Consider the following 14,387-nt stretch of genomic DNA (forward strand, 5'->3'; position numbering starts at 1 on the left):
AATTCGATAAAGTTTTAACTAATTAGGTGCATGAATAAATTTACTTGTGACAGGCAAGCACGAGTTTATTTGACATTCTAGCATTCAGTGGACCTACACTGGAAAGAATCAATGGTAGGTTGGCCATGGTCGGATTCGTGCAGCGATGGGAGCAGAACTAGCGAGCGGGCATGATGTGTTTTCCCAGATCTCAAACGGCGGGGTGCCCTGGTTCTTGGGAACAAGTGTACTGTTCTCACTAGCATCTTTGATACCTTTGTTCAAGGGAGTAACTGTTCAATCTAAATCTGAAGGAGTGATGACTTCAGATGCTGAGCTGTGGAATGATAGAATTTCTATGTTAGGTTTAGTTGCCTTGGCATTCACCAAGTATATCAAAGATGGTTCTCTTAAATGGTCTTTGGTCTCTTGGTTTTATATTAATTATCTTTATATGTGTTGCAAAATATATTGTCTCTGGACCATCAAAGCAAGCAACAGTAATTTTCTATTATTGTTAGAAAACTTTCTCTTTGTTCTTTTTCCTATTTTTTCTAGCTTCAGTTAGGATGGAGGAAAAGTTAGAAGCTAAGTATGCATTTCCAGTTCTTAGGATTTCTTTTGTGACTCCTGGAACTAATTAGAGAGTTAATGCAAGTTGATGGTCTTACACATGACGAGGTGAAGAGTCATTTGCAAGTAATTTTAAGTTCTCCATCAGATAATCTTCTATAATCCCCTAATTTTTGTGAAATGCTAAAATGGTTTCCGTTTATTTCAGAGGGTCCACTACGGCTAACTACGACTGACTGATACCACCAGAAGGACTTCTACTACGGCTGACTGATACCACCGGAAGGACTTCTACTACAATTTGTGATAGCGTGGAAGATGAAGAAGCTAAACGATCCAAAAGCTATAGCTGGAAAAACTGTGTTCAGGCCTCTTACAAAATTTGTTGTATAAAATATACCCATCTACCAAACTTTGCAGATAAAATTATACACCGGAGAGATGAACTACAAAAATAATACAGTTGATAATATGGTAGGTGTTTAGGAAGGCCATGATATTTTGCAGACTTAGTTTTTGTTACTGCCTATCCTGACTTTTAGTTATTTTGAGGTTTTTCGGTATAAAGAACTTATGTTGAAGTGTAACTTTGTTGAGCATAAGAGACAGGATGACTTTGTCTATAAACTTGTTATACATCACTTTTTTAATGAATAAATACTGATGTCAAAAAAATAATTGTACATCACTTTTAATGAATAAATACTGATATCTAAAAAGGGATTGTACATCACTTTTAATGAAAAAAAACTGATGTCAAAAAAGTTAATGTACATCGCTTTTTGCTAAAAAACTGATGTCAAAGACTGACTTGTTCAAGTCTAAAAGAGACATAGACATCACTTTATTTGGGATAAAACTGATGTCTAAATGTAGACATAGACATCACATTTCACTAAAAAAATCGATGTTTAATATCTGATTTTACATCACCTAAATGAAAATATTCGATGTCTATGTGGAAAAAAACATAGCTCAGTATATGTTTAATATGTTGTAATAGGTGTAATTTATTTATTAAATTATTTATTTCTAACATTTTTTGTAAAAAAACAATGCATGGACATAAGCTTTTTTGCTCAAAATGATGTCTAAGCCAGTAAAGACATCGGTTTATGGCCGATGTCTAGAATAGTCATCGCCGACATCAATATCGGTTGCCAAACAGCATAGACATCGGCCAAAAACCGATGTCTATGGACTTTTTTCTTGTAGTGCATGAATCCGTATAAAACTTCAATATAAGAATTGAAGTGTTATAAGTTATTTTGAGTCTATCTTTTTATTTTATTTAAAACCTTGTGATTGCCTTGATGAGTAGTGAGTCATGATTATTGACCTAGTTGCGATAGTATATCTGTAAGCATCTTCACACACGCACGTCTCTAGTTTGTAAGTTGATTTGTATGATTTGATTGATCTTCATGCGAATAACTGTATTTGTTGATATATTGCTTGTTGTTTGGTTGAGTTATTCTTTTGGGGATCGTTGCATTCATATAGTTGCATTCATGAATTTTTGTTTCTTGTTCTTTGAGTCTGTTTATGCTTGAGAACAAGCATCGATTCAATTTTGGGGGTATGTTGAGTGGCATTTATGACAATTTATTATGCTCTAATAAGATTTGAATTGGTGTATTTGTACTCGAAGTTGTTATGTGTTTTAATGTGTTTTCTAGTATTTTTGCATTTCAGGCACTATTCAGGTAATCAGGTGAATTAACATTGTTTTGGTGCTAATTTGGTGTCCAGGTGGTGTTGGAATAAAAGCTCGTGGAAAGCCGGCTCGAAGTAGCAAGTTTTAAGAAGAAATCTGAGTTTTTCCCAGAAGGATGGCGCGCCCGCGCTGAGATAGCGCGCGGCCGCGTCGGGGTTCCAGAAATGCAGCGCGCCCGCGCTGTGATAGCGCGCGCCCGCGCCGAGGCCGAATTTCAGAATCCTGTTTCTATTACAATTCTAAAAGGGAAGCTTCCAGATTGTTGAGGGCTGCTATACATATTCATATTAGGTCATTTTTGATAATAACAAGTCAGAGACGGACCAGAGCGCTAGGAGAAGACGGCAAGAGACCTTTAGCATAATTCAACAAAGGCGAAGATGATCTAGTTTATTCTTGTGAATCTTTACTTTGAGTTGTAATTTGGATGCTTGTTTCTTATTTTGCTGAACCTATACTCTTGTTTGTACTTGGTTTTACTTATTCGTATAAAGACTACATTTATTATATCATGTTTTCATCGGAACCCACATTGATGATGAGTCCGATTATGGGCTAATCGTTATCGTGGGGTTCTAGCAGATTTATTTATGGATTTCTTTAGTTAAAATTATTTGATGCCTTAGTATGTGGTGATTGTATGATATCCTAGTTTTGGTTATGCATATTCGTCTTATGAGCGTCGCGAACTTATAAGATAGTGTGTTAATTCTTAATGAAGTGAAAGTGAATTTAAGGATTTAGAACTTGCCATACTAGCATAGGTTCATGTAGTTGTTATGCATGATTCGTAGGTAATTTTACCCATCTTACTTGCCCTATGTAATCAAAATAGATAACTTGTGCTTAAACCATTATGTTATCAAATTTTATAGACATATAGGGTCTCAATATAACTGTTGCCTATTCAGCTTCTATCTCTTTTGTGGATGTCTGGTAGAATGGTACTCGTGCAACGAAAGTTGGCGTTTATCAGTTTCGTGTTATCTGATTAGTGTCATCACCATTGCATGCTAAGGTTAAGAATAATAAGGCTATTGAATGAAGTATTTAATGAAGTTAGAATCCCATGTTTGTCATATATATCAATTCAGTCAATCTTATTCTCGTAGTTATAATTGGTAACGTAATTATTAGTTATAAACAATCTCAATTTGTTATCGTCTTAGCATTGGATAATAACCATAAATTGTTGCTTAGGTGCATAAATTAGATAGTGAACCAATACAGTCTATGTGGGAAAAAACTAGAAAAGATTCTATACTACTTGCGAACTCGTATACTTGCGTGTATTATTAGCGCATGTTTAGCGCCTAACAAGTTATTGGCGCCGTTATCGGGGACTGCAGTGTTAATTTATAGTTTATGTGCTTTCCCTCAGTGGTCGTTAAAGTTCATTGACTCAGACATAGTTACTTATTTGTTCCTTGTATGGTTTCAGGTACTCTAGTGAGGGTGTATGCATACGCGTCCACGTACTCGTAAGAGAACACTGGATAAAGCCGAGGAAGAACTTGTGGTAGTTCGTAGGGAAGTTTTTGAGGAAGAAAAGAAGGTAGAAGAAGAAGAGAAAGTTGATGTAATAACTCGAATTTTTGAGACTTTGTAAAATGTTTAATAAATAGTAACCCTGACGGACGGGGAAAACTTTTTAGCCCACACTATGTAGTGCATGAGAAAATGAGTTTCGGAGTTGATATTATAATTATACGTACCAAGTGAGTGTATGTAAACGCTATTAGTTTTCAAAGAAAACGAACTTTGAAAAACGACCATATTTACGAATCATCGAGGATTACGGGAATCACAATATAATTACGCATTTAAAACCCTACGGATTTATATCCAAGTATGATAATTCAAAACATAAGGAATAAATACGAGAGGAATTACGTCGCGAACCATTTACGAGGAAGTATTACGAAAACATTTAAGCGACTGAGTGAACGCATAAATGATTAAATAAACGTAACACACTAACTAAACATGGTAGAAAAGTAAACATGATTACTTTATCAAATAGTGAGCTAAGGTGTAGGATGATCAACCAAGGCTATCAAATAGTAAGCTAAAGAGCTAAACAAATGGCTTAGCTTGTAATCTACCAATGCTAGCTAGATTTGTCTCGAAGATTGGTAATAAAGATTAAATCTGAGGATAGATACCAAGGAATAACAATCAAATAAAAATATATCACAAGCCTCATTTCCAAGAAGCAACCAAGGAAGCATCACTAAAAACTCTCTCTTTCTCTCCCAACCTTCTCCATTCGGCCCTTCACCCTAAAACAAAGAAATCAAAATCAAAACTTCAAGCTCTAGCCATGGATAAATCCTCCCATTAATTCTCAAGCTTCCTACCAACCAAACTAAAATAAGATATATCTTTGAGATCTTTTTATCAAGGTTTGATGGGGGAAATAAAATCAAGAAAGTTGATAATGAATAGTGTGAATAGTAACTCTTCTTTGGTTTCCTGATTTTAATGGTTGTTTTAGGTTCCAAAAACTATACTAAGTGAAAGGATATCTTCGATATATTATTTATTTTGGTATTTGTATGATTAAACATAAAATTAAGAAGACGTAGATCCTTTCCATTAGGACATGAATTTAATTGATCCAAATCAAAGTCAAAAAGTCAAACTAGCAAAATCATGTCTTTTAAACAAATAAAAGAGATATTCCATTCTTGCAAAATATCAAAACTATATCCTTATGGAATATATCTCTAAGAAAATATGATCAAAGAATAAACATCAAGATATGATATTTCTTAGATCTGTATTGCAACAGGAATATGGCAACAAGCTCGAATAAGGAATATTGCAGAAATACTCTTTAGAGATCTCGTGCTATATCAAAAATGTTTTACTCTTCGCTCCTAAATATTTTTTACATCCTTAAAAAGAGTTTTTACTCAAATTTTATTAATATTCATGGTTGAAGTATTAATATCCATTTTTACACCCATTATGTGTGTTCGTATAGTAATTTTCTCCTGTTTCGTAAAATCAGTATTTCTCGGAGAAAATTATTCAAAAATACTCAAAAATATTTCCCACCACTCAAATATATTTTATATATTAGGAAATATATTTTAAGTATTTATACAAGTCAAAACTTTGGTCAAAAGATCCATCTCCTTTATTTCAAGACCAACGATATTTTTATTCGGAAGAAAGACTGACAGAACAGTTTCATTTTTAGATAAAATACTTCTACATGCTAGAATGACTTGAAATTTGGTATGGATCATTTAAATTGTATTTTCTAAGTATGATAAAAATTTCATAGCATTCAGAGAATTTTTGTTTGGGCACAAAAATCGAGGCAGTTGGTCCCACAGCTGACCACGTTTGACCTAGTTACCATTGACTAAAGTTGACCAAAACTTGCAGGACATCATTTAATAATATTTAGGTAATTATCATATTTTTTATGATATTTATTTAAATTTTTTTTGGGGTGCTCATAATTAATGGTATTTAATTCTTAATTAAAGTAATTAAAGAATGATTAAAAGAAAAGGAAAATATATATTTAATATTTATATATCAGCTGAGATTTGAATGGATACTAGCTTGGGCTTCCTTCTCACTTGCAAAGAAACACATCCTACTTTCCATGTCATCAATCCATGTGATACACTCCATCCACCATTCATTCCTTCTCAAATCTCAACCATTCAATCCACCCAACTCCTCCTATAAATAAACCCCCACCCCAACCCATTTTATTTAAGCTAAAGAGCCTCAAAGTTGCTGGGATTTTTTTTAAGAAGTGCTTCTCTTCATCCCTTTCAAATTCTATACACACACTTCTTCTCAAAAACCTTCTCTCTTCTATATACTTACATATATACAAGATTTCTTAAACCCAAGCTTAGCTTCACCCAACCAAGCTTTATCCCACCAAGTGGATCCACTACCACTTCCTGGCCTCCCAAAGGGCTTTCCAAGTTCGACCAAAGTGCCAAAATCCGGCCAAACCTCCGGCAAATTTTTTCGGTGAACTTTTCCGACCGTTTTTCAAAAGTGGTTAGTTTTAGCTTCTTATTTGAGTTCTTTGTATTTAAGCCTTGTACTTAACTTCTCTACTACATCTTAAGCTCTAATACAAGTTCTTTTATAAAGGAAGTTCTCGGGGAGAACTTAGATTCGAACTCGGAATTCAAATAAGTACTTGATCTTCATAAAAATCATTCCAACAAGAAGATCTAAAAAGAAAAGTACTTTATCTCCAAGGGGAGATTATATTTGACACAAGTACGAGTTAGCCAATTATTTCATGCACTTTAATTGGATCTTGGCTAACACTCATTCGTGCTCATAAAATAATTACGAAATTTAAGTGTAATCCCTTCTAGCATCTTTAGTGCTCTCCGGGGGATTATTACTTGTCTCATATAAACACTCTGTAATTTGTCAAATCTTAAAATGGATCGTACGAGTTAGACAATTACTTAACACTCTTTAATTGGATCTTGTCTAACTAATAATGTACATATAAAATATTACGACGTAAAAGTGTAATCCCTTCTAATATCTTTAGTGTTCCGGGGGATTATAGCTTGTTTCATATAAACTACTTCGTAATCATCCGTTATTTAAAGATGAATCAAATCCACGAGTTAGCCAATTATTTTCACGCTCTTTAATTGGATCTTGGCTAACACATATCGTGTATATAAACAATTACGAGACATATCGTATAAGCCCCTTCTAACATCTTTCAGTGTTTCGTGGGGTTATTATTCGATATATATAAACTACTCATAATTATTTGTCTAAACTTCAAAATCACGATTTTACGCCAATTACTTGCACTTCTATTATTTGATCTTGGCTAAGAATCATAAAACTTATACAAGTTCTTGAAGTTAAAAGTATAGTTTGACCACATAAGTGTCAAAACAGAAGTATACTAAAATCCTTAAGCCTACGAGCGTAAAGGATAAGTTATAATTCCGAGATTGTAACTAAAGTATTCTTCGATTTATAAATACGTAATCGAAAGAAAAAGAATACTAAAGAAGTCATAAGCCATAAGTGCTTAACATAAACAGGGACTTCTCATATTACTCCACAACTTTATTAAATCTATAAAGGAGTAATTATAAATATACTTGACCAACTTGTATTATTCTTAAGACAAGTATTGTTATTTAGTTTTATTATTCTTATTTGAATATTATACTAATTGTGGGCTAGTACAGTAACATACTAGTTCAAACCATCTTTTCTATACTTGGTTTGTTTCGTGGATTGTCTTGTTAGTTTTGTAGTGAGGTGAAGTGAAGTGACGTGAGGTGATTCTCGTTCTAAGACCCAAGTCCTAGACGTACTAACGGGGAGTTAGTAGTCTTCACACCGTGAAGAAGAGGAAAGACCCAAGACCGGATCACTAAGATCCAAGACCGACAGAAGCTAAGGAAGCCAAGTCCACACAAAGGCTCTACAACAACTTTGAAGAAATAGCGGGGAGTTATTGTCTAAGATAAGTTGTGTAGGTATTACATTTATTTTGAGGTGGTGACCCTTGTGTTACGCACCAAGATAAATACTTGTAAAAAGTGTAAAAGCTTCTCCGCCTACTAAAGGAGCGATTTTATTATAAGGGAAAATCCCGAGTCCGGGAGAGGAGCTCGGGGACTGCAGTAGGGGTGAGCAAATCTATTAGAGGTTGCGTCATCGCGAACCAGGATAAAATCACCGTGTGGTATTTTCTTTCCTTGCACTTTATCTTCCGCACATATAAACTGCATAACCACTCGGTAAAGTTTTAAAAAGGGATAAAATATTTTTAAAATGCCACAACAATTTTTAAATTGGTAATGAAGCTATTCAACCCCCCTTCTAGATTAAAATAGCCCTCTTACGGGACCTTACAATTGGTATCCGAGCAGTGCTTTTTAACGTGTTTGTTAAGTGATTTGAAGATTTACAGGCACAATAAAAAGTGATCTGGATTGGCGTATATTAATCCCGTTGGATGTGGTGAAGGTCTATCTAGCTCAGGACCTCCTCTATTTGATGGCACCAACTTTGCAACATGGAAAACGAGGTTTCGCATTTATGCCAGATCTCAAGGAGTCAAAGTTTGGATGGCTATCGAAGACGGTGTTCGCATTCCTACCAAAACTATCGATGACATCATCGTCAAAAAGAAGGTTAGTGAATACAACTTAGAGGAAGAAGCCACAATGAATATAGCCGCAAAGGCAGAAATGGTTCTCACAAGTGCCCTTGCAGAAAAAGAATATAAAAGAGTAAATAATTGCAAGTCGGCACAAGAAATGTGGAACAAATTAGTGGTAACCTATAAAGGAACTACTGATATAAAAGATTCTCGGATGGATACATTGATCCAAGAATACGAGAACTTTAAACTCCAAGAAGGAGAAAATATCATCGATATGGAAACAAGATTTACTCGTATTATCGATGAATTATCTCAACTTGGAAAGAATTATACTCAAAATAAAAAGAATAGAAGATTGCTCAAATCTCTACCTCCTAGTTGGAAGGTTAAAGTCACTACTATAAAAGAGATGCATAACTTAAAGGAGTATAAGATTGATAACCTATTCGGAAATCTTCGTGCTTACGAAGAAGATAATGTTCCGGAAGAGGTTGCCCCAAAAGTGGAGGATAAAAAGAAAAATATGGCTCTAAAAGCCATATTAATTGATTAAGATGAAAATGACGAGCATTAAACGAGGAACTCCAAAATCTTGATGAGAATGAAATTGCTCTACTCACCAGACAACTTCGTCGTGTGCTTCAAAGCAAAGCTCAAAGATACGGAAAAGGCTTCCTAAAATCAAATAATCAACAAAGAGTTTTTAACTCTAAAGGAAGGCCAAATTACTCTCAAAATTATTCTTCCAACTATAAGAGTAATTATCCGTCAACGAGTTATAATAAAGGCAAAGGCAATCAAAATATAAATACCTATAGTAATGCCAATGCCTATACAAACCATCATGTTTACACTCCTCCAAAACCTAAAGATCCATCTCCGGAGGAAACACAAGATGTGTGTTTCGAGTGTAAATAACCAGGTCATTATAAAAGAGAATGTCCTAAACTTTCAAAGGGACGAAGTCTCGTGGCCGAAAATGGTTGGGATCTAAGTGAAGATGAAGAAGCTCCGGAAGCTAGTGAAGAAATGGTGAATCTATGCTTGATGGCTCTCGGAGAATAAACTACATCTAGGGACATCTCCTCTACAAATGAAGAGGTAACATCTAACTACGTCTCAATTAAATCATTATTGGATGAATCTAATTTATCACTTATGGACATGAATAAGCATGATTTAATTGGACTTGTGGTAGAATATAAAAGTAAATACAAAGATGTTGATCAAAGGCTTCACTTAGTATGGTCCGAGAAAATGAAAATAAAAGAAATACATCATACTCAAAATAAAGAGTATACTCGGATGATGGACTCAAGAGTCCAAGATGAAAGAGAGATTACATCTATAAAAGATCAAAACCATCTGATCAAGGTTGAACTAAATAAACTTCAAGAAAATATAATCAACCTTGAAACATAGAATATATCATTAATTCTCAAAGACGAAGAGATGGGACGTGAAAAGATACAACTGAATGATAATATTTGTAAACTTCATGTTGATCTATTGAACTTAAAGATTCTAAATGAATCGAATGTTCAAGATATAGAAACATCTTATAAAAACAATCTTGATAAAGAAAATGAGCTATTAGAAACCAATGAGCTTAAAGGTGAAGCTCTAAGGCTAAAAGAAGAAAATTATAAACTCATAGCTCAAATTAAGGATCAAGAAAGAATCCTTAACAACAAGATTGATGCCTTAAAGAAAAAAATTAAAATCTTGAAGAAGTCATTCAAAGATTTACAAAAGGAAATAAGATGTTGGATCAAATGGTGCATACAAAAACCTCATATAATCATGAAGGTTTGGGATATAATAAGAATTCCTTTCCTAAAGGAAATACTCGGATATTTGTATCACCAATAAAGACTTCACCCGAATCACCATCTTATAAATGTTCTTATTGCAATAAAATGGGACATACCATTCAATATTACAAATTCAAGAATGGTAAGTTAAGGGGAAGCATGTATGGATTCACAAGGAATCATACAAGAAAGATGATAAACGTATGCCTCATAAAAATATGGAATATAAGAATCCAAGGCAATAATGGTCTCATCAACCAACTATGGTTCAAAATAGAAACACACAATATCATGTAAATGGTAATGCATTTAGAAGACAAGAACCTCTTAGTAGAAATGCTTATGCTACTTACCATGCTAATAATAGATATAACGTTTATCATGCTCCATCAAGATTTCATGATAGCTCTAGGTATTATCAACCTCAAACTAGGCCTTATGCATCTAGAAATATTTATATGCCTAATGTCGATTATACCATGCCTAGATTCTTTCATAAATCAAATGTTATATATGATGTACTAACCCCAGGACCCTCAAGACAAAGGGGTACCTATAAATTTAACTAATCATGTATGTAGGTTTGTCTTGTCATGAAACAAGACATATGGTACCTTGATAGTGGATGTTCAAGACATATGACTGGTAATAAGTCACTCTTGAACAACATTAAAAAGGTTACTGTGGGGAGCGTAACATTTGGTGATAGTAGTAAAGGAAACATTGTCGGCATCGGAGATATCGGAAATGGGAAAGTTAAAATTTCCGACGTTCAATTGGTCACCGGGTTAAGGTACAATCTTCTCTCCATCGGTCAATTATGCGACAATGATTACAAGGTAATTTTCTACACTACTCATTGTTCTATATTAGATAAATTTGGAAAGTTGGTTCTCACTTGCCCTAGAAATAAAAATGTTTATACATGTGACATGAACAAGCAAGTGAACGTGTGCCTAATCACTATAAATGATGATCCATGGCTATGGCATCGAAGATTAGGACATGCCAACATGAAGTTGATTAAGAATATATCAACTAAAGACCATGTCCGTGGTATACCAAAACTAAACTATCATAAAGATCATACTTGTGAAGCTTGCAAAGTTGGTAAACAAATTCGAGCTTCTCATAAAGCAAAGTTTATGGTATCTGCCTCGAGACCTTTCGAGCTACTACATATGGATCTTATTGGTTCGGTTCCAATACAAAGTCTCGGAGGTTGCTCATATACGTTGGTAGTTGTGGATGATTATTCACGATTCACATAGACTGGATTTCTCAAAGCCAAAAATGGTGCTTTTGAATCCTTCTCATCCTTATGTAAAAGGATTCAAAATCAACAAAATAAAACCTAGTTTATATAAGGACTGATCATGGTAAAGAATTTGAGAATTCAAGTTTCACCAACTTTTGTGATGAACATGGCATCACACATAATTTTTTCGCTCCATACACTCCTCAATCCAACGGAGTAGTTGAACGGAAAAATAGAACACTCCAAGAAATGGCTAGCACAATGCTAAATGAGATTCATCGACCTAAATATTTTTGGGCCGAGGCTATGTCAACCGCTTGCCATATTCTTAATCGGGTTTTGCTACGACCTATAAAATAAAAGACTCCTTACGAGTTATATTTTTTGGCCAAACTCCGAAACTAAGCTACTTTCGAGTATTCGGAAGCAAGTGCTTCATATTAAATTCAAAAGAGTACCTTATGAAGTTTGATCCTAAATCAAACGAAGGTATATTTCTTGGATACTCGAACAATAGTAAATCTTACCGAGTGTTTAACCTCAAATCGCTTGTGGTGGAAGATCTATGAATGCCGCTTTTGATGAAAGTAAACCACCGGAAAAATATAAAGATCTTGTTGACCAAGAAAATGTTGAACAAGATGATAGTGAAAAGGTTATTCGAAAATTCGAAAATATGGATCTCGGGACTCACGTACATAAAAATCCATTAGAATTGGACGAAAAGGAAGATGAACTTCCTCAAGCAATTCCCACTTTAAAAAGTCATCCATTAGATAATGTGCTTGGAGACTTAAGGAAGGGAGTTCAAATGCGGTCACAAGTTCAAAATGTTGTGAATCATCTTAGTTTTCTATCTCAAATAGAACCGAAGACCGTGAAAGAGGCTTTTTTAGACAAGGATTGGATTTTTGTTATGCAAGATGAATTGCTCCAATTTACTCATAGTAAAGTGTGGGAACTTGTCTCTAAGCCTCATGAAACTTCCATAATTGGTACAAAATGGGTATTTCGAAATAAATTAGACGAGAATGGAACGGTAGTTCGAAATAAAGCAAGATTAGTTGCACAAGGATATACCCAAATGGAAGGAATAGACTTTGATGAAACATATGCACCGGTAGCAAGAATTGAATCAATTTGAATGCTATTGGCTTATGCTTGTCATAAAAACTTTAAAGTCTATCAAATGGATGTGAAATCTGCATTCTTAAACGGGATTTTGGAAGAGGGAGTATATGTGAAACAACCTCCCGGGTTTGAAGATGCAACACATCCCGATCATGTCTATAAATTATATAAAGCTCTATATGGCTTAAAACAAGCCCCAAGAGCATGGTACGAAAGGTTGAGCAAGTTCCTACTAGACAATAAATTTAAGATGGGAACGGCTGATAAAACCTTATTTACGAGGCAAGAAAAAGATGATATAATGCTCGTATAAATATACGTAGATGACATCATTTTTGGATCAACAAATGATGCACTATGTAAAGAATTCTCTGAAAATATGAGTAAAGAATTCGAGATGAGTATAATGGGCGAATTAAACTTCTTTTTGGGATTGCAAATAAGGCAATCTGATGAAGACATCCATATCTCTCAATCCAAGTATTGTAAAGAGATGTTGAAAAAATTCGAAATGGATAATGTCAAACCCATCTCTACTCCTTTGTCTACATCCGATAAATTAACGGAAGATCCAAAAGGAATTCTCGTAGACACAAAGAAATATCAAGGAATGATCGGTAGCTTGCTCTATACAACTGCAAGTCGTCCCGATATTCAATATAATGTTTGTAAGTGTGCTAGGTTTCAAGCAGCACCTAAAGAATCTATTTATCCGCGGTAAAAAGGATATTGAGATAGCTTAAAGGAACTACTGATGTTGGTCTTTGGTATCCAAAAGGAATACCATTTGACTTAGAATGTTTTTCTGATTCGGATTATGTCGGGCATTTAGTCGATAGAAAAAGTACTAGTGGTACTTATCAGTTTCTCGGTAGATGTTTAGTTTCTTTATTTTCAAAGAAATAAAATTCCATATCCATCTCAACAAACGAGGCTGAGTATATAGCAGCTGTAAAATGTTGTGCTCAAATACTGTGGATGAAGTAAACACTAGCTGACTATAATATAAAATTTGATGTGATCTCAATCTTATGTGATAATATGAGTGCTATTGATCTTAGCAAGAATCCCGTATTACATTCTAGATCTAAACATATAGATGTGAGACATCATTCTTTACGTGATCATGTCAATAAAGGCGATATAAAAATGACTCATATTGATACTGAGATCAATCTCGCTGACATATTCACAAAACCATTAAATTCCGAAAGATTCACTAAACTCCTCTTGGATTTAGGAATAATGGAATTTGTGAAATAATGGTTTATATAAAGAACAGTTGAGAATTATAAAGAAGTCTCAACGATAAGGATATTCTCCCGATCAAGTTATTAAGTTTATCTGAAACTCAGATTCTTCAATAAAGAAATTTATTGATCGGGTTAAGATAACTTAAATAGCCCAGATTAACCTGGAAAATAAACTTAATCGAGTGAATATTTATTATTACATGAGATTTATAAATATTTAGAAAGTACTTCTTATATAAACTTATTAATATTTTTCAGTTATTTATATATATTTATATATATCTTTTGTGTTCTTAAATATATATATATATATCTAGTCTCATTTTTCTAGATATATCTATAAATATATGTTATTTAAGTATATATATACTTCTGTGATATTTATATATATATTTAAATATTTTGAAAATAATTATATAAGGATAAAATAATTCGGCTATTTTTTAAAATAGTTTTATAAAAGAATTACTTTTTATTGGTCCTTTATTAACCAGCCCAAATCAATTAAATACATCAGGCC

Source organism: Apium graveolens, chromosome 10 (assembly GCF_009905375.1).
Source record: "Apium graveolens cultivar Ventura chromosome 10, ASM990537v1, whole genome shotgun sequence".
NCBI classification, from domain to species: domain Eukaryota; kingdom Viridiplantae; phylum Streptophyta; class Magnoliopsida; order Apiales; family Apiaceae; genus Apium; species Apium graveolens.